The 20,628-nt window shown below is 53.7% G+C and overlaps 41 non-coding genes across 41 annotated transcripts; all 41 read left to right on the forward strand.

Moving 5' to 3' along the window:
* Nucleotides 1-140: 140 nt before the first annotated feature.
* Trnal-uag (transfer RNA leucine (anticodon UAG)) lies at nucleotides 141-222 on the forward strand. Its single transcript has one exon. It is a non-coding gene; the product is annotated as a tRNA-Leu (tRNA).
* Nucleotides 223-667: 445 nt separating this feature from the next.
* On the forward strand, nucleotides 668-739 carry Trnae-cuc (transfer RNA glutamic acid (anticodon CUC)). Its single transcript has one exon. It is a non-coding gene; the product is annotated as a tRNA-Glu (tRNA).
* Nucleotides 740-1,125: 386 nt separating this feature from the next.
* Trnah-gug (transfer RNA histidin (anticodon GUG)) lies at nucleotides 1,126-1,197 on the forward strand. Its single transcript has one exon. It is a non-coding gene; the product is annotated as a tRNA-His (tRNA).
* Nucleotides 1,198-1,650: 453 nt separating this feature from the next.
* On the forward strand, nucleotides 1,651-1,732 carry Trnal-uag (transfer RNA leucine (anticodon UAG)). The gene has a single exon. It is a non-coding gene; the product is annotated as a tRNA-Leu (tRNA).
* A 445-nt stretch (nucleotides 1,733-2,177) lies between these two features.
* Trnae-cuc (transfer RNA glutamic acid (anticodon CUC)) lies at nucleotides 2,178-2,249 on the forward strand. The gene has a single exon. It is a non-coding gene; the product is annotated as a tRNA-Glu (tRNA).
* A 386-nt stretch (nucleotides 2,250-2,635) lies between these two features.
* On the forward strand, nucleotides 2,636-2,707 carry Trnah-gug (transfer RNA histidin (anticodon GUG)). Its single transcript has one exon. It is a non-coding gene; the product is annotated as a tRNA-His (tRNA).
* A 453-nt stretch (nucleotides 2,708-3,160) lies between these two features.
* Nucleotides 3,161-3,242, forward strand: Trnal-uag (transfer RNA leucine (anticodon UAG)). The gene has a single exon. It is a non-coding gene; the product is annotated as a tRNA-Leu (tRNA).
* Nucleotides 3,243-3,687: 445 nt separating this feature from the next.
* On the forward strand, nucleotides 3,688-3,759 carry Trnae-cuc (transfer RNA glutamic acid (anticodon CUC)). Its single transcript has one exon. It is a non-coding gene; the product is annotated as a tRNA-Glu (tRNA).
* A 386-nt stretch (nucleotides 3,760-4,145) lies between these two features.
* Trnah-gug (transfer RNA histidin (anticodon GUG)) lies at nucleotides 4,146-4,217 on the forward strand. Its single transcript has one exon. It is a non-coding gene; the product is annotated as a tRNA-His (tRNA).
* Nucleotides 4,218-4,670: 453 nt separating this feature from the next.
* On the forward strand, nucleotides 4,671-4,752 carry Trnal-uag (transfer RNA leucine (anticodon UAG)). The gene has a single exon. It is a non-coding gene; the product is annotated as a tRNA-Leu (tRNA).
* Nucleotides 4,753-5,197: 445 nt separating this feature from the next.
* Nucleotides 5,198-5,269, forward strand: Trnae-cuc (transfer RNA glutamic acid (anticodon CUC)). Its single transcript has one exon. It is a non-coding gene; the product is annotated as a tRNA-Glu (tRNA).
* Nucleotides 5,270-5,655: 386 nt separating this feature from the next.
* Trnah-gug (transfer RNA histidin (anticodon GUG)) lies at nucleotides 5,656-5,727 on the forward strand. Its single transcript has one exon. It is a non-coding gene; the product is annotated as a tRNA-His (tRNA).
* Nucleotides 5,728-6,180: 453 nt separating this feature from the next.
* On the forward strand, nucleotides 6,181-6,262 carry Trnal-uag (transfer RNA leucine (anticodon UAG)). Its single transcript has one exon. It is a non-coding gene; the product is annotated as a tRNA-Leu (tRNA).
* Nucleotides 6,263-6,707: 445 nt separating this feature from the next.
* On the forward strand, nucleotides 6,708-6,779 carry Trnae-cuc (transfer RNA glutamic acid (anticodon CUC)). Its single transcript has one exon. It is a non-coding gene; the product is annotated as a tRNA-Glu (tRNA).
* Nucleotides 6,780-7,165: 386 nt separating this feature from the next.
* On the forward strand, nucleotides 7,166-7,237 carry Trnah-gug (transfer RNA histidin (anticodon GUG)). Its single transcript has one exon. It is a non-coding gene; the product is annotated as a tRNA-His (tRNA).
* A 453-nt stretch (nucleotides 7,238-7,690) lies between these two features.
* On the forward strand, nucleotides 7,691-7,772 carry Trnal-uag (transfer RNA leucine (anticodon UAG)). The gene has a single exon. It is a non-coding gene; the product is annotated as a tRNA-Leu (tRNA).
* Nucleotides 7,773-8,217: 445 nt separating this feature from the next.
* Nucleotides 8,218-8,289, forward strand: Trnak-cuu (transfer RNA lysine (anticodon CUU)). Its single transcript has one exon. It is a non-coding gene; the product is annotated as a tRNA-Lys (tRNA).
* Nucleotides 8,290-8,675: 386 nt separating this feature from the next.
* On the forward strand, nucleotides 8,676-8,747 carry Trnah-gug (transfer RNA histidin (anticodon GUG)). Its single transcript has one exon. It is a non-coding gene; the product is annotated as a tRNA-His (tRNA).
* Nucleotides 8,748-9,200: 453 nt separating this feature from the next.
* On the forward strand, nucleotides 9,201-9,282 carry Trnal-uag (transfer RNA leucine (anticodon UAG)). Its single transcript has one exon. It is a non-coding gene; the product is annotated as a tRNA-Leu (tRNA).
* Nucleotides 9,283-9,727: 445 nt separating this feature from the next.
* Nucleotides 9,728-9,799, forward strand: Trnae-cuc (transfer RNA glutamic acid (anticodon CUC)). The gene has a single exon. It is a non-coding gene; the product is annotated as a tRNA-Glu (tRNA).
* A 386-nt stretch (nucleotides 9,800-10,185) lies between these two features.
* Trnah-gug (transfer RNA histidin (anticodon GUG)) lies at nucleotides 10,186-10,257 on the forward strand. Its single transcript has one exon. It is a non-coding gene; the product is annotated as a tRNA-His (tRNA).
* A 453-nt stretch (nucleotides 10,258-10,710) lies between these two features.
* Trnal-uag (transfer RNA leucine (anticodon UAG)) lies at nucleotides 10,711-10,792 on the forward strand. The gene has a single exon. It is a non-coding gene; the product is annotated as a tRNA-Leu (tRNA).
* Nucleotides 10,793-11,237: 445 nt separating this feature from the next.
* Trnae-cuc (transfer RNA glutamic acid (anticodon CUC)) lies at nucleotides 11,238-11,309 on the forward strand. Its single transcript has one exon. It is a non-coding gene; the product is annotated as a tRNA-Glu (tRNA).
* Nucleotides 11,310-11,695: 386 nt separating this feature from the next.
* Trnah-gug (transfer RNA histidin (anticodon GUG)) lies at nucleotides 11,696-11,767 on the forward strand. The gene has a single exon. It is a non-coding gene; the product is annotated as a tRNA-His (tRNA).
* Nucleotides 11,768-12,220: 453 nt separating this feature from the next.
* Nucleotides 12,221-12,302, forward strand: Trnal-uag (transfer RNA leucine (anticodon UAG)). The gene has a single exon. It is a non-coding gene; the product is annotated as a tRNA-Leu (tRNA).
* A 445-nt stretch (nucleotides 12,303-12,747) lies between these two features.
* Trnae-cuc (transfer RNA glutamic acid (anticodon CUC)) lies at nucleotides 12,748-12,819 on the forward strand. The gene has a single exon. It is a non-coding gene; the product is annotated as a tRNA-Glu (tRNA).
* A 386-nt stretch (nucleotides 12,820-13,205) lies between these two features.
* On the forward strand, nucleotides 13,206-13,277 carry Trnah-gug (transfer RNA histidin (anticodon GUG)). Its single transcript has one exon. It is a non-coding gene; the product is annotated as a tRNA-His (tRNA).
* Nucleotides 13,278-13,730: 453 nt separating this feature from the next.
* Trnal-uag (transfer RNA leucine (anticodon UAG)) lies at nucleotides 13,731-13,812 on the forward strand. The gene has a single exon. It is a non-coding gene; the product is annotated as a tRNA-Leu (tRNA).
* A 445-nt stretch (nucleotides 13,813-14,257) lies between these two features.
* Trnae-cuc (transfer RNA glutamic acid (anticodon CUC)) lies at nucleotides 14,258-14,329 on the forward strand. Its single transcript has one exon. It is a non-coding gene; the product is annotated as a tRNA-Glu (tRNA).
* A 386-nt stretch (nucleotides 14,330-14,715) lies between these two features.
* Nucleotides 14,716-14,787, forward strand: Trnah-gug (transfer RNA histidin (anticodon GUG)). The gene has a single exon. It is a non-coding gene; the product is annotated as a tRNA-His (tRNA).
* Nucleotides 14,788-15,240: 453 nt separating this feature from the next.
* On the forward strand, nucleotides 15,241-15,322 carry Trnal-uag (transfer RNA leucine (anticodon UAG)). Its single transcript has one exon. It is a non-coding gene; the product is annotated as a tRNA-Leu (tRNA).
* Nucleotides 15,323-15,767: 445 nt separating this feature from the next.
* On the forward strand, nucleotides 15,768-15,839 carry Trnae-cuc (transfer RNA glutamic acid (anticodon CUC)). Its single transcript has one exon. It is a non-coding gene; the product is annotated as a tRNA-Glu (tRNA).
* A 386-nt stretch (nucleotides 15,840-16,225) lies between these two features.
* Nucleotides 16,226-16,297, forward strand: Trnah-gug (transfer RNA histidin (anticodon GUG)). Its single transcript has one exon. It is a non-coding gene; the product is annotated as a tRNA-His (tRNA).
* Nucleotides 16,298-16,750: 453 nt separating this feature from the next.
* Nucleotides 16,751-16,832, forward strand: Trnal-uag (transfer RNA leucine (anticodon UAG)). Its single transcript has one exon. It is a non-coding gene; the product is annotated as a tRNA-Leu (tRNA).
* A 445-nt stretch (nucleotides 16,833-17,277) lies between these two features.
* On the forward strand, nucleotides 17,278-17,349 carry Trnae-cuc (transfer RNA glutamic acid (anticodon CUC)). Its single transcript has one exon. It is a non-coding gene; the product is annotated as a tRNA-Glu (tRNA).
* Nucleotides 17,350-17,735: 386 nt separating this feature from the next.
* Nucleotides 17,736-17,807, forward strand: Trnah-gug (transfer RNA histidin (anticodon GUG)). Its single transcript has one exon. It is a non-coding gene; the product is annotated as a tRNA-His (tRNA).
* A 453-nt stretch (nucleotides 17,808-18,260) lies between these two features.
* Trnal-uag (transfer RNA leucine (anticodon UAG)) lies at nucleotides 18,261-18,342 on the forward strand. Its single transcript has one exon. It is a non-coding gene; the product is annotated as a tRNA-Leu (tRNA).
* A 445-nt stretch (nucleotides 18,343-18,787) lies between these two features.
* Trnae-cuc (transfer RNA glutamic acid (anticodon CUC)) lies at nucleotides 18,788-18,859 on the forward strand. Its single transcript has one exon. It is a non-coding gene; the product is annotated as a tRNA-Glu (tRNA).
* Nucleotides 18,860-19,245: 386 nt separating this feature from the next.
* Trnah-gug (transfer RNA histidin (anticodon GUG)) lies at nucleotides 19,246-19,317 on the forward strand. The gene has a single exon. It is a non-coding gene; the product is annotated as a tRNA-His (tRNA).
* A 453-nt stretch (nucleotides 19,318-19,770) lies between these two features.
* Nucleotides 19,771-19,852, forward strand: Trnal-uag (transfer RNA leucine (anticodon UAG)). The gene has a single exon. It is a non-coding gene; the product is annotated as a tRNA-Leu (tRNA).
* Nucleotides 19,853-20,297: 445 nt separating this feature from the next.
* Trnae-cuc (transfer RNA glutamic acid (anticodon CUC)) lies at nucleotides 20,298-20,369 on the forward strand. The gene has a single exon. It is a non-coding gene; the product is annotated as a tRNA-Glu (tRNA).
* The last annotated feature ends 259 nt before the right edge of the window (nucleotides 20,370-20,628 follow it).

The following is a 20,628-nucleotide window of genomic DNA, read 5'->3' on the forward strand; positions in this document are numbered from 1 at the left end:
ACGGCGGGCACGGCATTTTCTTGTTGTGGACGGCCTAAAGAGATGCTTCCAGTGGACATGGCACGGCGATTGCCAAGATACTTCCATTTCGAAGTGACCTTTGTAGTACAAATGAAACGTTTTGCCGGTGCTGCTGCAACGGTAACGTGGCCGAGCGGTCTAAGGCGCTGGTTTTAGGCACCAGTCTCTTCGGAGGCGTGGGTTCGAATCCCACCGTTGCCAATTTTGACGTCTCATTTTTGTGCCGATGCGGTGTGTTCTCGTGGGGTAGGACGCAGCTCTTGTGACGCGCGTGTTGTGTAGGTAGCGTGGCCGAGCGGTCTCAGGCGCTGGTATCAGGCACCAGTCTCTTCGGAGGCGTGGGTTCCAAACCCACAGGTGCCAAACGTGTAATGTAGCCTGTGTCGTAGACAGCTGCACTCTTTGCCCGCAAAGAAAACGGCACAACAAGGCGTGAACGTCTGTTTCGTGAATTGTCGTAGAACAGTGCGTGGTGCAACGACAGGATTTGTAGGCGCCTTTTGCTCTCATCATTGCTGGCGTTCGTCTCCACGAAATGCGTCCGGAGCACGCCGCTCTATAACGCGCGAGAGTGGATTTTTTTACACTTGTCGTCGATTAACCGTGGGTTGCTGCTGCGTTCGCTGGAGGAGCGCTGCCGTCGTTATCCGGTGTGGTCTAGTGGCTAGGATACCTGGCTCTCACCCAGGAGGCCCGGGTTCGATTCCCGGTACCGGAAGTGCGCGTTTTTGTTGCTCCTCTTATGCGACTTGTCTCGACTTTGCTCGACTGACGCTACGCTGACGCGTGCACAAAGCCACGTTAAGTATGATTCGTTGCAACACCTGACGGCGAGAGAGATGCGGCGTCTATCCACTTGTTATCCAGCCACATACCGGTACCTGTTGTCAAGAGGCTTGGAGGTCTGCAACACATTGCCACGGAGGTGGATGCAGCTAACCACTGTAGTTAGTGTACTGACAGCGCAGGCACGTTCATTTGCTCGCATGCATGTGATGGAGATCGTGTCTGCCACTGCTGTGGCGTACACCTTGGCCTAGGCTTTGCTGTGTATCGACACTTGCATTCCAGCCAGCTGCTTCCGTGGGCGCCTCCGTGGCCATGGCCGTGATCGTCTAGTGGTTAGGACATTGCGTTGTGGCCGCAATAACCCAGGTTCGAATCCTGGTCACGGCAATTTTTGAAAGTTTTTCCTTGCTGCCATTGCATTGACGATAGTGCACGAGTACCCGAAATCACAGTGCTTCCTTGGTTTTTCACTCGTGTTCCGCAGGCCGCAGTCCGTACTACCACTTCATCACAAGTGCAATCTTCTTGAGCTCACATATGTCTGTTACATGGAACATTCTAGCTCCGCCTGACAGGTACAGCTATGATACTTTAGTGGTTACGGAAAGCCCAGGTTTCGAAACATGGTCACGGCACGAAAACGTCTCTTGATGCTGTCTCCTTAACTGCGACAGCTACAGACAAGTGGCGTCGCTACCATACGGCGGGCACGGCATTTTCTTGTTGTGGACGGCCTAAAGAGATGCTTCCAGTGGACATGGCACGGCGATTGCCAAGATACTTCCATTTCGAAGTGACCTTTGTAGTACAAATGAAACGTTTTGCCGGTGCTGCTGCAACGGTAACGTGGCCGAGCGGTCTAAGGCGCTGGTTTTAGGCACCAGTCTCTTCGGAGGCGTGGGTTCGAATCCCACCGTTGCCAATTTTGACGTCTCATTTTTGTGCCGATGCGGTGTGTTCTCGTGGGGTAGGACGCAGCTCTTGTGACGCGCGTGTTGTGTAGGTAGCGTGGCCGAGCGGTCTCAGGCGCTGGTATCAGGCACCAGTCTCTTCGGAGGCGTGGGTTCCAAACCCACAGGTGCCAAACGTGTAATGTAGCCTGTGTCGTAGACAGCTGCACTCATTGCCCGCAAAGAAAACGGCACAACAAGGCGTGAGCGTCTGTTTCGTGAATTGTCGTAGAACAGTGCGTGGTGCAACGACAGGATTTGTAGGCGCCTTTTGCTCTCATCATTGCTGGCGTTCGTCTCCACGAAATGCGTCCGGAGCACGCCGCTCTATAACGCGCGAGAGTGGATTTTTTTACACTTGTCGTCGATTAACCGTGGGTTGCTGCTGCGTTCGCTGGAGGAGCGCTGCCGTCGTTATCCGGTGTGGTCTAGTGGCTAGGATACCTGGCTCTCACCCAGGAGGCCCGGGTTCGATTCCCGGTACCGGAAGTGCGCGTTTTTGTTGCTCCTCTTATGCGACTTGTCTCGACTTTGCTCGACTGACGCTACGCTGACGCGTGCACAAAGCCACGTTAAGTATGATTCGTTGCAACACCTGACGGCGAGAGAGATGCGGCGTCTATCCACTTGTTATCCAGCCACATACCGGTACCTGTTGTCAAGAGGCTTGGAGGTCTGCAACACATTGCCACGGAGGTGGATGCAGCTAACCACTGTAGTTAGTGTACTGACAGCGCAGGCACGTTCATTTGCTCGCATGCATGTGATGGAGATCGTGTCTGCCACTGCTGTGGCGTACACCTTGGCCTAGGCTTTGCTGTGTATCGACACTTGCATTCCAGCCAGCTGCTTCCGTGGGCGCCTCCGTGGCCATGGCCGTGATCGTCTAGTGGTTAGGACATTGCGTTGTGGCCGCAATAACCCAGGTTCGAATCCTGGTCACGGCAATTTTTGAAAGTTTTTCCTTGCTGCCATTGCATTGACGATAGTGCACGAGTACCCGAAATCACAGTGCTTCCTTGGTTTTTCACTCGTGTTCCGCAGGCCGCAGTCCGTACTACCACTTCATCACAAGTGCAATCTTCTTGAGCTCACATATGTCTGTTACATGGAACATTCTAGCTCCGCCTGACAGGTACAGCTATGATACTTTAGTGGTTACGGAAAGCCCAGGTTTCGAAACATGGTCACGGCACGAAAACGTCTCTTGATGCTGTCTCCTTAACTGCGACAGCTACAGACAAGTGGCGTCGCTACCATACGGCGGGCACGGCATTTTCTTGTTGTGGACGGCCTAAAGAGATGCTTCCAGTGGACATGGCACGGCGATTGCCAAGATACTTCCATTTCGAAGTGACCTTTGTAGTACAAATGAAACGTTTTGCCGGTGCTGCTGCAACGGTAACGTGGCCGAGCGGTCTAAGGCGCTGGTTTTAGGCACCAGTCTCTTCGGAGGCGTGGGTTCGAATCCCACCGTTGCCAATTTTGACGTCTCATTTTTGTGCCGATGCGGTGTGTTCTCGTGGGGTAGGACGCAGCTCTTGTGACGCGCGTGTTGTGTAGGTAGCGTGGCCGAGCGGTCTCAGGCGCTGGTATCAGGCACCAGTCTCTTCGGAGGCGTGGGTTCCAAACCCACAGGTGCCAAACGTGTAATGTAGCCTGTGTCGTAGACAGCTGCACTCTTTGCCCGCAAAGAAAACGGCACAACAAGGCGTGAGCGTCTGTTTCGTGAATTGTCGTAGAACAGTGCGTGGTGCAACGACAGGATTTGTAGGCGCCTTTTGCTCTCATCATTGCTGGCGTTCGTCTCCACGAAATGCGTCCGGAGCACGCCGCTCTATAACGCGCGAGAGTGGATTTTTTTACACTTGTCGTCGATTAACCGTGGGTTGCTGCTGCGTTCGCTGGAGGAGCGCTGCCGTCGTTATCCGGTGTGGTCTAGTGGCTAGGATACCTGGCTCTCACCCAGGAGGCCCGGGTTCGATTCCCGGTACCGGAAGTGCGCGTTTTTGTTGCTCCTCTTATGCGACTTGTCTCGACTTTGCTCGACTGACGCTACGCTGACGCGTGCACAAAGCCACGTTAAGTATGATTCGTTGCAACACCTGACGGCGAGAGAGATGCGGCGTCTATCCACTTGTTATCCAGCCACATACCGGTACCTGTTGTCAAGAGGCTTGGAGGTCTGCAACACATTGCCACGGAGGTGGATGCAGCTAACCACTGTAGTTAGTGTACTGACAGCGCAGGCACGTTCATTTGCTCGCATGCATGTGATGGAGATCGTGTCTGCCACTGCTGTGGCGTACACCTTGGCCTAGGCTTTGCTGTGTATCGACACTTGCATTCCAGCCAGCTGCTTCCGTGGGCGCCTCCGTGGCCATGGCCGTGATCGTCTAGTGGTTAGGACATTGCGTTGTGGCCGCAATAACCCAGGTTCGAATCCTGGTCACGGCAATTTTTGAAAGTTTTTCCTTGCTGCCATTGCATTGACGATAGTGCACGAGTACCCGAAATCACAGTGCTTCCTTGGTTTTTCACTCGTGTTCCGCAGGCCGCAGTCCGTACTACCACTTCATCACAAGTGCAGTCTTCTTGAGCTCACATATGTCTGTTACATGGAACATTCTAGCTCCGCCTGACAGGTACAGCTATGATACTTTAGTGGTTACGGAAAGCCCAGGTTTCGAAACATGGTCACGGCACGAAAACGTCTCTTGATGCTGTCTCCTTAACTGCGACAGCTACAGACAAGTGGCGTCGCTACCATACGGCGGGCACGGCATTTTCTTGTTGTGGACGGCCTAAAGAGATGCTTCCAGTGGACATGGCACGGCGATTGCCAAGATACTTCCATTTCGAAGTGACCTTTGTAGTACAAATGAAACGTTTTGCCGGTGCTGCTGCAACAGTAACGTGGCCGAGCGGTCTAAGGCGCTGGTTTTAGGCACCAGTCTCTTCGGAGGCGTGGGTTCGAATCCCACCGTTGCCAATTTTGACGTCTCATTTTTGTGCCGATGCGGTGTGTTCTCGTGGGGTAGGACGCAGCTCTTGTGACGCGCGTGTTGTGTAGGTAGCGTGGCCGAGCGGTCTCAGGCGCTGGTATCAGGCACCAGTCTCTTCGGAGGCGTGGGTTCCAAACCCACAGGTGCCAAACGTGTAATGTAGCCTGTGTCGTAGACAGCTGCACTCTTTGCCCGCAAAGAAAACGGCACAACAAGGCGTGAACGTCTGTTTCGTGAATTGTCGTAGAACAGTGCGTGGTGCAACGACAGGATTTGTAGGCGCCTTTTGCTCTCATCATTGCTGGCGTTCGTCTCCACGAAATGCGTCCGGAGCACGCCGCTCTATAACGCGCGAGAGTGGATTTTTTTACACTTGTCGTCGATTAACCGTGGGTTGCTGCTGCGTTCGCTGGAGGAGCGCTGCCGTCGTTATCCGGTGTGGTCTAGTGGCTAGGATACCTGGCTCTCACCCAGGAGGCCCGGGTTCGATTCCCGGTACCGGAAGTGCGCGTTTTTGTTGCTCCTCTTATGCGACTTGTCTCGACTTTGCTCGACTGACGCTACGCTGACGCGTGCACAAAGCCACGTTAAGTATGATTCGTTGCAACACCTGACGGCGAGAGAGATGCGGCGTCTATCCACTTGTTATCCAGCCACATACCGGTACCTGTTGTCAAGAGGCTTGGAGGTCTGCAACACATTGCCACGGAGGTGGATGCAGCTAACCACTGTAGTTAGTGTACTGACAGCGCAGGCACGTTCATTTGCTCGCATGCATGTGATGGAGATCGTGTCTGCCACTGCTGTGGCGTACACCTTGGCCTAGGCTTTGCTGTGTATCGACACTTGCATTCCAGCCAGCTGCTTCCGTGGGCGCCTCCGTGGCCATGGCCGTGATCGTCTAGTGGTTAGGACATTGCGTTGTGGCCGCAATAACCCAGGTTCGAATCCTGGTCACGGCAATTTTTGAAAGTTTTTCCTTGCTGCCATTGCATTGACGATAGTGCACGAGTACCCGAAATCACAGTGCTTCCTTGGTTTTTCACTCGTGTTCCGCAGGCCGCAGTCCGTACTACCACTTCATCACAAGTGCAATCTTCTTGAGCTCACATATGTCTGTTACATGGAACATTCTAGCTCCGCCTGACAGGTACAGCTATGATACTTTAGTGGTTACGGAAAGCCCAGGTTTCGAAACATGGTCACGGCACGAAAACGTCTCTTGATGCTGTCTCCTTAACTGCGACAGCTACAGACAAGTGGCGTCGCTACCATACGGCGGGCACGGCATTTTCTTGTTGTGGACGGCCTAAAGAGATGCTTCCAGTGGACATGGCACGGCGATTGCCAAGATACTTCCATTTCGAAGTGACCTTTGTAGTACAAATGAAACGTTTTGCCGGTGCTGCTGCAACGGTAACGTGGCCGAGCGGTCTAAGGCGCTGGTTTTAGGCACCAGTCTCTTCGGAGGCGTGGGTTCGAATCCCACCGTTGCCAATTTTGACGTCTCATTTTTGTGCCGATGCGGTGTGTTCTCGTGGGGTAGGACGCAGCTCTTGTGACGCGCGTGTTGTGTAGGTAGCGTGGCCGAGCGGTCTCAGGCGCTGGTATCAGGCACCAGTCTCTTCGGAGGCGTGGGTTCCAAACCCACAGGTGCCAAACGTGTAATGTAGCCTGTGTCGTAGACAGCTGCACTCTTTGCCCGCAAAGAAAACGGCACAACAAGGCGTGAGCGTCTGTTTCGTGAATTGTCGTAGAACAGTGCGTGGTGCAACGACAGGATTTGTAGGCGCCTTTTGCTCTCATCATTGCTGGCGTTCGTCTCCACGAAATGCGTCCGGAGCACGCCGCTCTATAACGCGCGAGAGTGGATTTTTTTACACTTGTCGTCGATTAACCGTGGGTTGCTGCTGCGTTCGCTGGAGGAGCGCTGCCGTCGTTATCCGGTGTGGTCTAGTGGCTAGGATACCTGGCTCTCACCCAGGAGGCCCGGGTTCGATTCCCGGTACCGGAAGTGCGCGTTTTTGTTGCTCCTCTTATGCGACTTGTCTCGACTTTGCTCGACTGACGCTACGCTGACGCGTGCACAAAGCCACGTTAAGTATGATTCGTTGCAACACCTGACGGCGAGAGAGATGCGGCGTCTATCCACTTGTTATCCAGCCACATACCGGTACCTGTTGTCAAGAGGCTTGGAGGTCTGCAACACATTGCCACGGAGGTGGATGCAGCTAACCACTGTAGTTAGTGTACTGACAGCGCAGGCACGTTCATTTGCTCGCATGCATGTGATGGAGATCGTGTCTGCCACTGCTGTGGCGTACACCTTGGCCTAGGCTTTGCTGTGTATCGACACTTGCATTCCAGCCAGCTGCTTCCGTGGGCGCCTCCGTGGCCATGGCCGTGATCGTCTAGTGGTTAGGACATTGCGTTGTGGCCGCAATAACCCAGGTTCGAATCCTGGTCACGGCAATTTTTGAAAGTTTTTCCTTGCTGCCATTGCATTGACGATAGTGCACGAGTACCCGAAATCACAGTGCTTCCTTGGTTTTTCACTCGTGTTCCGCAGGCCGCAGTCCGTACTACCACTTCATCACAAGTGCAATCTTCTTGAGCTCACATATGTCTGTTACATGGAACATTCTAGCTCCGCCTGACAGGTACAGCTATGATACTTTAGTGGTTACGGAAAGCCCAGGTTTCGAAACATGGTCACGGCACGAAAACGTCTCTTGATGCTGTCTCCTTAACTGCGACAGCTACAGACAAGTGGCGTCGCTACCATACGGCGGGCACGGCATTTTCTTGTTGTGGACGGCCTAAAGAGATGCTTCCAGTGGACATGGCACGGCGATTGCCAAGATACTTCCATTTCGAAGTGACCTTTGTAGTACAAATGAAACGTTTTGCCGGTGCTGCTGCAACGGTAACGTGGCCGAGCGGTCTAAGGCGCTGGTTTTAGGCACCAGTCTCTTCGGAGGCGTGGGTTCGAATCCCACCGTTGCCAATTTTGACGTCTCATTTTTGTGCCGATGCGGTGTGTTCTCGTGGGGTAGGACGCAGCTCTTGTGACGCGCGTGTTGTGTAGGTAGCGTGGCCGAGCGGTCTCAGGCGCTGGTATCAGGCACCAGTCTCTTCGGAGGCGTGGGTTCCAAACCCACAGGTGCCAAACGTGTAATGTAGCCTGTGTCGTAGACAGCTGCACTCTTTGCCCGCAAAGAAAACGGCACAACAAGGCGTGAGCGTCTGTTTCGTGAATTGTCGTAGAACAGTGCGTGGTGCAACGACAGGATTTGTAGGCGCCTTTTGCTCTCATCATTGCTGGCGTTCGTCTCCACGAAATGCGTCCGGAGCACGCCGCTCTATAACGCGCGAGAGTGGATTTTTTTACACTTGTCGTCGATTAACCGTGGGTTGCTGCTGCGTTCGCTGGAGGAGCGCTGCCGTCGTTATCCGGTGTGGTCTAGTGGCTAGGATACCTGGCTCTTACCCAGGAGGCCCGGGTTCGATTCCCGGTACCGGAAGTGCGCGTTTTTGTTGCTCCTCTTATGCGACTTGTCTCGACTTTGCTCGACTGACGCTACGCTGACGCGTGCACAAAGCCACGTTAAGTATGATTCGTTGCAACACCTGACGGCGAGAGAGATGCGGCGTCTATCCACTTGTTATCCAGCCACATACCGGTACCTGTTGTCAAGAGGCTTGGAGGTCTGCAACACATTGCCACGGAGGTGGATGCAGCTAACCACTGTAGTTAGTGTACTGACAGCGCAGGCACGTTCATTTGCTCGCATGCATGTGATGGAGATCGTGTCTGCCACTGCTGTGGCGTACACCTTGGCCTAGGCTTTGCTGTGTATCGACACTTGCATTCCAGCCAGCTGCTTCCGTGGGCGCCTCCGTGGCCATGGCCGTGATCGTCTAGTGGTTAGGACATTGCGTTGTGGCCGCAATAACCCAGGTTCGAATCCTGGTCACGGCAATTTTTGAAAGTTTTTCCTTGCTGCCATTGCATTGACGATAGTGCACGAGTACCCGAAATCACAGTGCTTCCTTGGTTTTTCACTCGTGTTCCGCAGGCCGCAGTCCGTACTACCACTTCATCACAAGTGCAATCTTCTTGAGCTCACATATGTCTGTTACATGGAACATTCTAGCTCCGCCTGACAGGTACAGCTATGATACTTTAGTGGTTACGGAAAGCCCAGGTTTCGAAACATGGTCACGGCACGAAAACGTCTCTTGATGCTGTCTCCTTAACTGCGACAGCTACAGACAAGTGGCGTCGCTACCATACGGCGGGCACGGCATTTTCTTGTTGTGGACGGCCTAAAGAGATGCTTCCAGTGGACATGGCACGGCGATTGCCAAGATACTTCCATTTCGAAGTGACCTTTGTAGTACAAATGAAACGTTTTGCCGGTGCTGCTGCAACGGTAACGTGGCCGAGCGGTCTAAGGCGCTGGTTTTAGGCACCAGTCTCTTCGGAGGCGTGGGTTCGAATCCCACCGTTGCCAATTTTGACGTCTCATTTTTGTGCCGATGCGGTGTGTTCTCGTGGGGTAGGACGCAGCTCTTGTGACGCGCGTGTTGTGTAGGTAGCGTGGCCGAGCGGTCTCAGGCGCTGGTATCAGGCACCAGTCTCTTCGGAGGCGTGGGTTCCAAACCCACAGGTGCCAAACGTGTAATGTAGCCTGTGTCGTAGACAGCTGCACTCTTTGCCCGCAAAGAAAACGGCACAACAAGGCGTGAACGTCTGTTTCGTGAATTGTCGTAGAACAGTGCGTGGTGCAACGACAGGATTTGTAGGCGCCTTTTGCTCTCATCATTGCTGGCGTTCGTCTCCACGAAATGCGTCCGGAGCACGCCGCTCTATAACGCGCGAGAGTGGATTTTTTTACACTTGTCGTCGATTAACCGTGGGTTGCTGCTGCGTTCGCTGGAGGAGCGCTGCCGTCGTTATCCGGTGTGGTCTAGTGGCTAGGATACCTGGCTCTCACCCAGGAGGCCCGGGTTCGATTCCCGGTACCGGAAGTGCGCGTTTTTGTTGCTCCTCTTATGCGACTTGTCTCGACTTTGCTCGACTGACGCTACGCTGACGCGTGCACAAAGCCACGTTAAGTATGATTCGTTGCAACACCTGACGGCGAGAGAGATGCGGCGTCTATCCACTTGTTATCCAGCCACATACCGGTACCTGTTGTCAAGAGGCTTGGAGGTCTGCAACACATTGCCACGGAGGTGGATGCAGCTAACCACTGTAGTTAGTGTACTGACAGCGCAGGCACGTTCATTTGCTCGCATGCATGTGATGGAGATCGTGTCTGCCACTGCTGTGGCGTACACCTTGGCCTAGGCTTTGCTGTGTATCGACACTTGCATTCCAGCCAGCTGCTTCCGTGGGCGCCTCCGTGGCCATGGCCGTGATCGTCTAGTGGTTAGGACATTGCGTTGTGGCCGCAATAACCCAGGTTCGAATCCTGGTCACGGCAATTTTTGAAAGTTTTTCCTTGCTGCCATTGCATTGACGATAGTGCACGAGTACCCGAAATCACAGTGCTTCCTTGGTTTTTCACTCGTGTTCCGCAGGCCGCAGTCCGTACTACCACTTCATCACAAGTGCAATCTTCTTGAGCTCACATATGTCTGTTACATGGAACATTCTAGCTCCGCCTGACAGGTACAGCTATGATACTTTAGTGGTTACGGAAAGCCCAGGTTTCGAAACATGGTCACGGCACGAAAACGTCTCTTGATGCTGTCTCCTTAACTGCGACAGCTACAGACAAGTGGCGTCGCTACCATACGGCGGGCACGGCATTTTCTTGTTGTGGACGGCCTAAAGAGATGCTTCCAGTGGACATGGCACGGCGATTGCCAAGATACTTCCATTTCGAAGTGACCTTTGTAGTACAAATGAAACGTTTTGCCGGTGCTGCTGCAACGGTAACGTGGCCGAGCGGTCTAAGGCGCTGGTTTTAGGCACCAGTCTCTTCGGAGGCGTGGGTTCGAATCCCACCGTTGCCAATTTTGACGTCTCATTTTTGTGCCGATGCGGTGTGTTCTCGTGGGGTAGGACGCAGCTCTTGTGACGCGCGTGTTGTGTAGGTAGCGTGGCCGAGCGGTCTCAGGCGCTGGTATCAGGCACCAGTCTCTTCGGAGGCGTGGGTTCCAAACCCACAGGTGCCAAACGTGTAATGTAGCCTGTGTCGTAGACAGCTGCACTCTTTGCCCGCAAAGAAAACGGCACAACAAGGCGTGAGCGTCTGTTTCGTGAATTGTCGTAGAACAGTGCGTGGTGCAACGACAGGATTTGTAGGCGCCTTTTGCTCTCATCATTGCTGGCGTTCGTCTCCACGAAATGCGTCCGGAGCACGCCGCTCTATAACGCGCGAGAGTGGATTTTTTTACACTTGTCGTCGATTAACCGTGGGTTGCTGCTGCGTTCGCTGGAGGAGCGCTGCCGTCGTTATCCGGTGTGGTCTAGTGGCTAGGATACCTGGCTCTCACCCAGGAGGCCCGGGTTCGATTCCCGGTACCGGAAGTGCGCGTTTTTGTTGCTCCTCTTATGCGACTTGTCTCGACTTTGCTCGACTGACGCTACGCTGACGCGTGCACAAAGCCACGTTAAGTATGATTCGTTGCAACACCTGACGGCGAGAGAGATGCGGCGTCTATCCACTTGTTATCCAGCCACATACCGGTACCTGTTGTCAAGAGGCTTGGAGGTCTGCAACACATTGCCACGGAGGTGGATGCAGCTAACCACTGTAGTTAGTGTACTGACAGCGCAGGCACGTTCATTTGCTCGCATGCATGTGATGGAGATCGTGTCTGCCACTGCTGTGGCGTACACCTTGGCCTAGGCTTTGCTGTGTATCGACACTTGCATTCCAGCCAGCTGCTTCCGTGGGCGCCTCCGTGGCCATGGCCGTGATCGTCTAGTGGTTAGGACATTGCGTTGTGGCCGCAATAACCCAGGTTCGAATCCTGGTCACGGCAATTTTTGAAAGTTTTTCCTTGCTGCCATTGCATTGACGATAGTGCACGAGTACCCGAAATCACAGTGCTTCCTTGGTTTTTCACTCGTGTTCCGCAGGCCGCAGTCCGTACTACCACTTCATCACAAGTGCAATCTTCTTGAGCTCACATATGTCTGTTACATGGAACATTCTAGCTCCGCCTGACAGGTACAGCTATGATACTTTAGTGGTTACGGAAAGCCCAGGTTTCGAAACATGGTCACGGCACGAAAACGTCTCTTGATGCTGTCTCCTTAACTGCGACAGCTACAGACAAGTGGCGTCGCTACCATACGGCGGGCACGGCATTTTCTTGTTGTGGACGGCCTAAAGAGATGCTTCCAGTGGACATGGCACGGCGATTGCCAAGATACTTCCATTTCGAAGTGACCTTTGTAGTACAAATGAAACGTTTTGCCGGTGCTGCTGCAACGGTAACGTGGCCGAGCGGTCTAAGGCGCTGGTTTTAGGCACCAGTCTCTTCGGAGGCGTGGGTTCGAATCCCACCGTTGCCAATTTTGACGTCTCATTTTTGTGCCGATGCGGTGTGTTCTCGTGGGGTAGGACGCAGCTCTTGTGACGCGCGTGTTGTGTAGGTAGCGTGGCCGAGCGGTCTCAGGCGCTGGTATCAGGCACCAGTCTCTTCGGAGGCGTGGGTTCCAAACCCACAGGTGCCAAACGTGTAATGTAGCCTGTGTCGTAGACAGCTGCACTCTTTGCCCGCAAAGAAAACGGCACAACAAGGCGTGAACGTCTGTTTCGTGAATTGTCGTAGAACAGTGCGTGGTGCAACGACAGGATTTGTAGGCGCCTTTTGCTCTCATCATTGCTGGCGTTCGTCTCCACGAAATGCGTCCGGAGCACGCCGCTCTATAACGCGCGAGAGTGGATTTTTTTACACTTGTCGTCGATTAACCGTGGGTTGCTGCTGCGTTCGCTGGAGGAGCGCTGCCGTCGTTATCCGGTGTGGTCTAGTGGCTAGGATACCTGGCTCTCACCCAGGAGGCCCGGGTTCGATTCCCGGTACCGGAAGTGCGCGTTTTTGTTGCTCCTCTTATGCGACTTGTCTCGACTTTGCTCGACTGACGCTACGCTGACGCGTGCACAAAGCCACGTTAAGTATGATTCGTTGCAACACCTGACGGCGAGAGAGATGCGGCGTCTATCCACTTGTTATCCAGCCACATACCGGTACCTGTTGTCAAGAGGCTTGGAGGTCTGCAACACATTGCCACGGAGGTGGATGCAGCTAACCACTGTAGTTAGTGTACTGACAGCGCAGGCACGTTCATTTGCTCGCATGCATGTGATGGAGATCGTGTCTGCCACTGCTGTGGCGTACACCTTGGCCTAGGCTTTGCTGTGTATCGACACTTGCATTCCAGCCAGCTGCTTCCGTGGGCGCCTCCGTGGCCATGGCCGTGATCGTCTAGTGGTTAGGACATTGCGTTGTGGCCGCAATAACCCAGGTTCGAATCCTGGTCACGGCAATTTTTGAAAGTTTTTCCTTGCTGCCATTGCATTGACGATAGTGCACGAGTACCCGAAATCACAGTGCTTCCTTGGTTTTTCACTCGTGTTCCGCAGGCCGCAGTCCGTACTACCACTTCATCACAAGTGCAATCTTCTTGAGCTCACATATGTCTGTTACATGGAACATTCTAGCTCCGCCTGACAGGTACAGCTATGATACTTTAGTGGTTACGGAAAGCCCAGGTTTCGAAACATGGTCACGGCACGAAAACGTCTCTTGATGCTGTCTCCTTAACTGCGACAGCTACAGACAAGTGGCGTCGCTACCATACGGCGGGCACGGCATTTTCTTGTTGTGGACGGCCTAAAGAGATGCTTCCAGTGGACATGGCACGGCGATTGCCAAGATACTTCCATTTCGAAGTGACCTTTGTAGTACAAATGAAACGTTTTGCCGGTGCTGCTGCAACGGTAACGTGGCCGAGCGGTCTAAGGCGCTGGTTTTAGGCACCAGTCTCTTCGGAGGCGTGGGTTCGAATCCCACCGTTGCCAATTTTGACGTCTCATTTTTGTGCCGATGCGGTGTGTTCTCGTGGGGTAGGACGCAGCTCTTGTGACGCGCGTGTTGTGTAGGTAGCGTGGCCGAGCGGTCTCAGGCGCTGGTATCAGGCACCAGTCTCTTCGGAGGCGTGGGTTCCAAACCCACAGGTGCCAAACGTGTAATGTAGCCTGTGTCGTAGACAGCTGCACTCTTTGCCCGCAAAGAAAACGGCACAACAAGGCGTGAACGTCTGTTTCGTGAATTGTCGTAGAACAGTGCGTGGTGCAACGACAGGATTTGTAGGCGCCTTTTGCTCTCATCATTGCTGGCGTTCGTCTCCACGAAATGCGTCCGGAGCACGCCGCTCTATAACGCGCGAGAGTGGATTTTTTTACACTTGTCGTCGATTAACCGTGGGTTGCTGCTGCGTTCGCTGGAGGAGCGCTGCCGTCGTTATCCGGTGTGGTCTAGTGGCTAGGATACCTGGCTCTCACCCAGGAGGCCCGGGTTCGATTCCCGGTACCGGAAGTGCGCGTTTTTGTTGCTCCTCTTATGCGACTTGTCTCGACTTTGCTCGACTGACGCTACGCTGACGCGTGCACAAAGCCACGTTAAGTATGATTCGTTGCAACACCTGACGGCGAGAGAGATGCGGCGTCTATCCACTTGTTATCCAGCCACATACCGGTACCTGTTGTCAAGAGGCTTGGAGGTCTGCAACACATTGCCACGGAGGTGGATGCAGCTAACCACTGTAGTTAGTGTACTGACAGCGCAGGCACGTTCATTTGCTCGCATGCATGTGATGGAGATCGTGTCTGCCACTGCTGTGGCGTACACCTTGGCCTAGGCTTTGCTGTGTATCGACACTTGCATTCCAGCCAGCTGCTTCCGTGGGCGCCTCCGTGGCCATGGCCGTGATCGTCTAGTGGTTAGGACATTGCGTTGTGGCCGCAATAACCCAGGTTCGAATCCTGGTCACGGCAATTTTTGAAAGTTTTTCCTTGCTGCCATTGCATTGACGATAGTGCACGAGTACCCGAAATCACAGTGCTTCCTTGGTTTTTCACTCGTGTTCCGCAGGCCGCAGTCCGTACTACCACTTCATCACAAGTGCAATCTTCTTGAGCTCACATATGTCTGTTACATGGAACATTCTAGCTCCGCCTGACAGGTACAGCTATGATACTTTAGTGGTTACGGAAAGCCCAGGTTTCGAAACATGGTCACGGCACGAAAACGTCTCTTGATGCTGTCTCCTTAACTGCGACAGCTACAGACAAGTGGCGTCGCTACCATACGGCGGGCACGGCATTTTCTTGTTGTGGACGGCCTAAAGAGATGCTTCCAGTGGACATGGCACGGCGATTGCCAAGATACTTCCATTTCGAAGTGACCTTTGTAGTACAAATGAAACGTTTTGCCGGTGCTGCTGCAACGGTAACGTGGCCGAGCGGTCTAAGGCGCTGGTTTTAGGCACCAGTCTCTTCGGAGGCGTGGGTTCGAATCCCACCGTTGCCAATTTTGACGTCTCATTTTTGTGCCGATGCGGTGTGTTCTCGTGGGGTAGGACGCAGCTCTTGTGACGCGCGTGTTGTGTAGGTAGCGTGGCCGAGCGGTCTCAGGCGCTGGTATCAGGCACCAGTCTCTTCGGAGGCGTGGGTTCCAAACCCACAGGTGCCAAACGTGTAATGTAGCCTGTGTCGTAGACAGCTGCACTCTTTGCCCGCAAAGAAAACGGCACAACAAGGCGTGAACGTCTGTTTCGTGAATTGTCGTAGAACAGTGCGTGGTGCAACGACAGGATTTGTAGGCGCCTTTTGCTCTCATCATTGCTGGCGTTCGTCTCCACGAAATGCGTCCGGAGCACGCCGCTCTATAACGCGCGAGAGTGGATTTTTTTACACTTGTCGTCGATTAACCGTGGGTTGCTGCTGCGTTCGCTGGAGGAGCGCTGCCGTCGTTATCCGGTGTGGTCTAGTGGCTAGGATACCTGGCTCTCACCCAGGAGGCCCGGGTTCGATTCCCGGTACCGGAAGTGCGCGTTTTTGTTGCTCCTCTTATGCGACTTGTCTCGACTTTGCTCGACTGACGCTACGCTGACGCGTGCACAAAGCCACGTTAAGTATGATTCGTTGCAACACCTGACGGCGAGAGAGATGCGGCGTCTATCCACTTGTTATCCAGCCACATACCGGTACCTGTTGTCAAGAGGCTTGGAGGTCTGCAACACATTGCCACGGAGGTGGATGCAGCTAACCACTGTAGTTAGTGTACTGACAGCGCAGGCACGTTCATTTGCTCGCATGCATGTGATGGAGATCGTGTCTGCCACTGCTGTGGCGTACACCTTGGCCTAGGCTTTGCTGTGTATCGACACTTGCATTCCAGCCAGCTGCTTCCGTGGGCGCCTCCGTGGCCATGGCCGTGATCGTCTAGTGGTTAGGACATTGCGTTGTGGCCGCAATAACCCAGGTTCGAATCCTGGTCACGGCAATTTTTGAAAGTTTTTCCTTGCTGCCATTGCATTGACGATAGTGCACGAGTACCCGAAATCACAGTGCTTCCTTGGTTTTTCACTCGTGTTCCGCAGGCCGCAGTCCGTACTACCACTTCATCACAAGTGCAATCTTCTTGAGCTCACATATGTCTGTTACATGGAACATTCTAGCTCCGCCTGACAGGTACAGCTATGATACTTTAGTGGTTACGGAAAGCCCAGGTTTCGAAACATGGTCACGGCACGAAAACGTCTCTTGATGCTGTCTCCTTAACTGCGACAGCTACAGACAAGTGGCGTCGCTACCATACGGCGGGCACGGCATTTTCTTGTTGTGGACGGCCTAAAGAGATGCTTCCAGTGGACATGGCACGGCGATTGCCAAGATACTTCCATTTCGAAGTGACCTTTGTAGTACAAATGAAACGTTTTGCCGGTGCTGCTGCAACGGTAACGTGGCCGAGCGGTCTAAGGCGCTGGTTTTAGGCACCAGTCTCTTCGGAGGCGTGGGTTCGAATCCCACCGTTGCCAATTTTGACGTCTCATTTTTGTGCCGATGCGGTGTGTTCTCGTGGGGTAGGACGCAGCTCTTGTGACGCGCGTGTTGTGTAGGTAGCGTGGCCGAGCGGTCTCAGGCGCTGGTATCAGGCACCAGTCTCTTCGGAGGCGTGGGTTCCAAACCCACAGGTGCCAAACGTGTAATGTAGCCTGTGTCGTAGACAGCTGCACTCTTTGCCCGCAAAGAAAACGGCACAACAAGGCGTGAACGTCTGTTTCGTGAATTGTCGTAGAACAGTGCGTGGTGCAACGACAGGATTTGTAGGCGCCTTTTGCTCTCATCATTGCTGGCGTTCGTCTCCACGAAATGCGTCCGGAGCACGCCGCTCTATAACGCGCGAGAGTGGATTTTTTTACACTTGTCGTCGATTAACCGTGGGTTGCTGCTGCGTTCGCTGGAGGAGCGCTGCCGTCGTTATCCGGTGTGGTCTAGTGGCTAGGATACCTGGCTCTCACCCAGGAGGCCCGGGTTCGATTCCCGGTACCGGAAGTGCGCGTTTTTGTTGCTCCTCTTATGCGACTTGTCTCGACTTTGCTCGACTGACGCTACGCTGACGCGTGCACAAAGCCACGTTAAGTATGATTCGTTGCAACACCTGACGGCGAGAGAGATGCGGCGTCTATCCACTTGTTATCCAGCCACATACCGGTACCTGTTGTCAAGAGGCTTGGAGGTCTGCAACACATTGCCACGGAGGTGGATGCAGCTAACCACTGTAGTTAGTGTACTGACAGCGCAGGCACGTTCATTTGCTCGCATGCATGTGATGGAGATCGTGTCTGCCACTGCTGTGGCGTACACCTTGGCCTAGGCTTTGCTGTGTATCGACACTTGCATTCCAGCCAGCTGCTTCCGTGGGCGCCTCCGTGGCCATGGCCGTGATCGTCTAGTGGTTAGGACATTGCGTTGTGGCCGCAATAACCCAGGTTCGAATCCTGGTCACGGCAATTTTTGAAAGTTTTTCCTTGCTGCCATTGCATTGACGATAGTGCACGAGTACCCGAAATCACAGTGCTTCCTTGGTTTTTCACTCGTGTTCCGCAGGCCGCAGTCCGTACTACCACTTCATCACAAGTGCAATCTTCTTGAGCTCACATATGTCTGTTACATGGAACATTCTAGCTCCGCCTGACAGGTACAGCTATGATACTTTAGTGGTTACGGAAAGCCCAGGTTTCGAAACATGGTCACGGCACGAAAACGTCTCTTGATGCTGTCTCCTTAACTGCGACAGCTACAGACAAGTGGCGTCGCTACCATACGGCGGGCACGGCATTTTCTTGTTGTGGACGGCCTAAAGAGATGCTTCCAGTGGACATGGCACGGCGATTGCCAAGATACTTCCATTTCGAAGTGACCTTTGTAGTACAAATGAAACGTTTTGCCGGTGCTGCTGCAACGGTAACGTGGCCGAGCGGTCTAAGGCGCTGGTTTTAGGCACCAGTCTCTTCGGAGGCGTGGGTTCGAATCCCACCGTTGCCAATTTTGACGTCTCATTTTTGTGCCGATGCGGTGTGTTCTCGTGGGGTAGGACGCAGCTCTTGTGACGCGCGTGTTGTGTAGGTAGCGTGGCCGAGCGGTCTCAGGCGCTGGTATCAGGCACCAGTCTCTTCGGAGGCGTGGGTTCCAAACCCACAGGTGCCAAACGTGTAATGTAGCCTGTGTCGTAGACAGCTGCACTCTTTGCCCGCAAAGAAAACGGCACAACAAGGCGTGAACGTCTGTTTCGTGAATTGTCGTAGAACAGTGCGTGGTGCAACGACAGGATTTGTAGGCGCCTTTTGCTCTCATCATTGCTGGCGTTCGTCTCCACGAAATGCGTCCGGAGCACGCCGCTCTATAACGCGCGAGAGTGGATTTTTTTACACTTGTCGTCGATTAACCGTGGGTTGCTGCTGCGTTCGCTGGAGGAGCGCTGCCGTCGTTATCCGGTGTGGTCTAGTGGCTAGGATACCTGGCTCTCACCCAGGAGGCCCGGGTTCGATTCCCGGTACCGGAAGTGCGCGTTTTTGTTGCTCCTCTTATGCGACTTGTCTCGACTTTGCTCGACTGACGCTACGCTGACGCGTGCACAAAGCCACGTTAAGTATGATTCGTTGCAACACCTGACGGCGAGAGAGATGCGGCGTCTATCCACTTGTTATCCAGCCACATACCGGTACCTGTTGTCAAGAGGCTTGGAGGTCTGCAACACATTGCCACGGAGGTGGATGCAGCTAACCACTGTAGTTAGTGTACTGACAGCGCAGGCACGTTCATTTGCTCGCATGCATGTGATGGAGATCGTGTCTGCCACTGCTGTGGCGTACACCTTGGCCTAGGCTTTGCTGTGTATCGACACTTGCATTCCAGCCAGCTGCTTCCGTGGGCGCCTCCGTGGCCATGGCCGTGATCGTCTAGTGGTTAGGACATTGCGTTGTGGCCGCAATAACCCAGGTTCGAATCCTGGTCACGGCAATTTTTGAAAGTTTTTCCTTGCTGCCATTGCATTGACGATAGTGCACGAGTACCCGAAATCACAGTGCTTCCTTGGTTTTTCACTCGTGTTCCGCAGGCCGCAGTCCGTACTACCACTTCATCACAAGTGCAATCTTCTTGAGCTCACATATGTCTGTTACATGGAACATTCTAGCTCCGCCTGACAGGTACAGCTATGATACTTTAGTGGTTACGGAAAGCCCAGGTTTCGAAACATGGTCACGGCACGAAAACGTCTCTTGATGCTGTCTCCTTAACTGCGACAGCTACAGACAAGTGGCGTCGCTACCATACGGCGGGCACGGCATTTTCTTGTTGTGGACGGCCTAAAGAGATGCTTCCAGTGGACATGGCACGGCGATTGCCAAGATACTTCCATTTCGAAGTGACCTTTGTAGTACAAATGAAACGTTTTGCCGGTGCTGCTGCAACGGTAACGTGGCCGAGCGGTCTAAGGCGCTGGTTTTAGGCACCAGTCTCTTCGGAGGCGTGGGTTCGAATCCCACCGTTGCCAATTTTGACGTCTCATTTTTGTGCCGATGCGGTGTGTTCTCGTGGGGTAGGACGCAGCTCTTGTGACGCGCGTGTTGTGTAGGTAGCGTGGCCGAGCGGTCTCAGGCGCTGGTATCAGGCACCAGTCTCTTCGGAGGCGTGGGTTCCAAACCCACAGGTGCCAAACGTGTAATGTAGCCTGTGTCGTAGACAGCTGCACTCTTTGCCCGCAAAGAAAACGGCACAACAAGGCGTGAACGTCTGTTTCGTGAATTGTCGTAGAACAGTGCGTGGTGCAACGACAGGATTTGTAGGCGCCTTTTGCTCTCATCATTGCTGGCGTTCGTCTCCACGAAATGCGTCCGGAGCACGCCGCTCTATAACGCGCGAGAGTGGATTTTTTTACACTTGTCGTCGATTAACCGTGGGTTGCTGCTGCGTTCGCTGGAGGAGCGCTGCCGTCGTTATCCGGTGTGGTCTAGTGGCTAGGATACCTGGCTCTCACCCAGGAGGCCCGGGTTCGATTCCCGGTACCGGAAGTGCGCGTTTTTGTTGCTCCTCTTATGCGACTTGTCTCGACTTTGCTCGACTGACGCTACGCTGACGCGTGCACAAAGCCACGTTAAGTATGATTCGTTGCAACACCTGACGGCGAGAGAGATGCGGCGTCTATCCACTTGTTATCCAGCCACATACCGGTACCTGTTGTCAAGAGGCTTGGAGGTCTGCAACACATTGCCACGGAGGTGGATGCAGCTAACCACTGTAGTTAGTGTACTGACAGCGCAGGCACGTTCA

The sequence above is a fragment of the Schistocerca gregaria genome, chromosome 1 (genome assembly GCF_023897955.1).
Source record: "Schistocerca gregaria isolate iqSchGreg1 chromosome 1, iqSchGreg1.2, whole genome shotgun sequence".
Taxonomy (NCBI): Eukaryota; Metazoa; Arthropoda; class Insecta; order Orthoptera; family Acrididae; genus Schistocerca; species Schistocerca gregaria.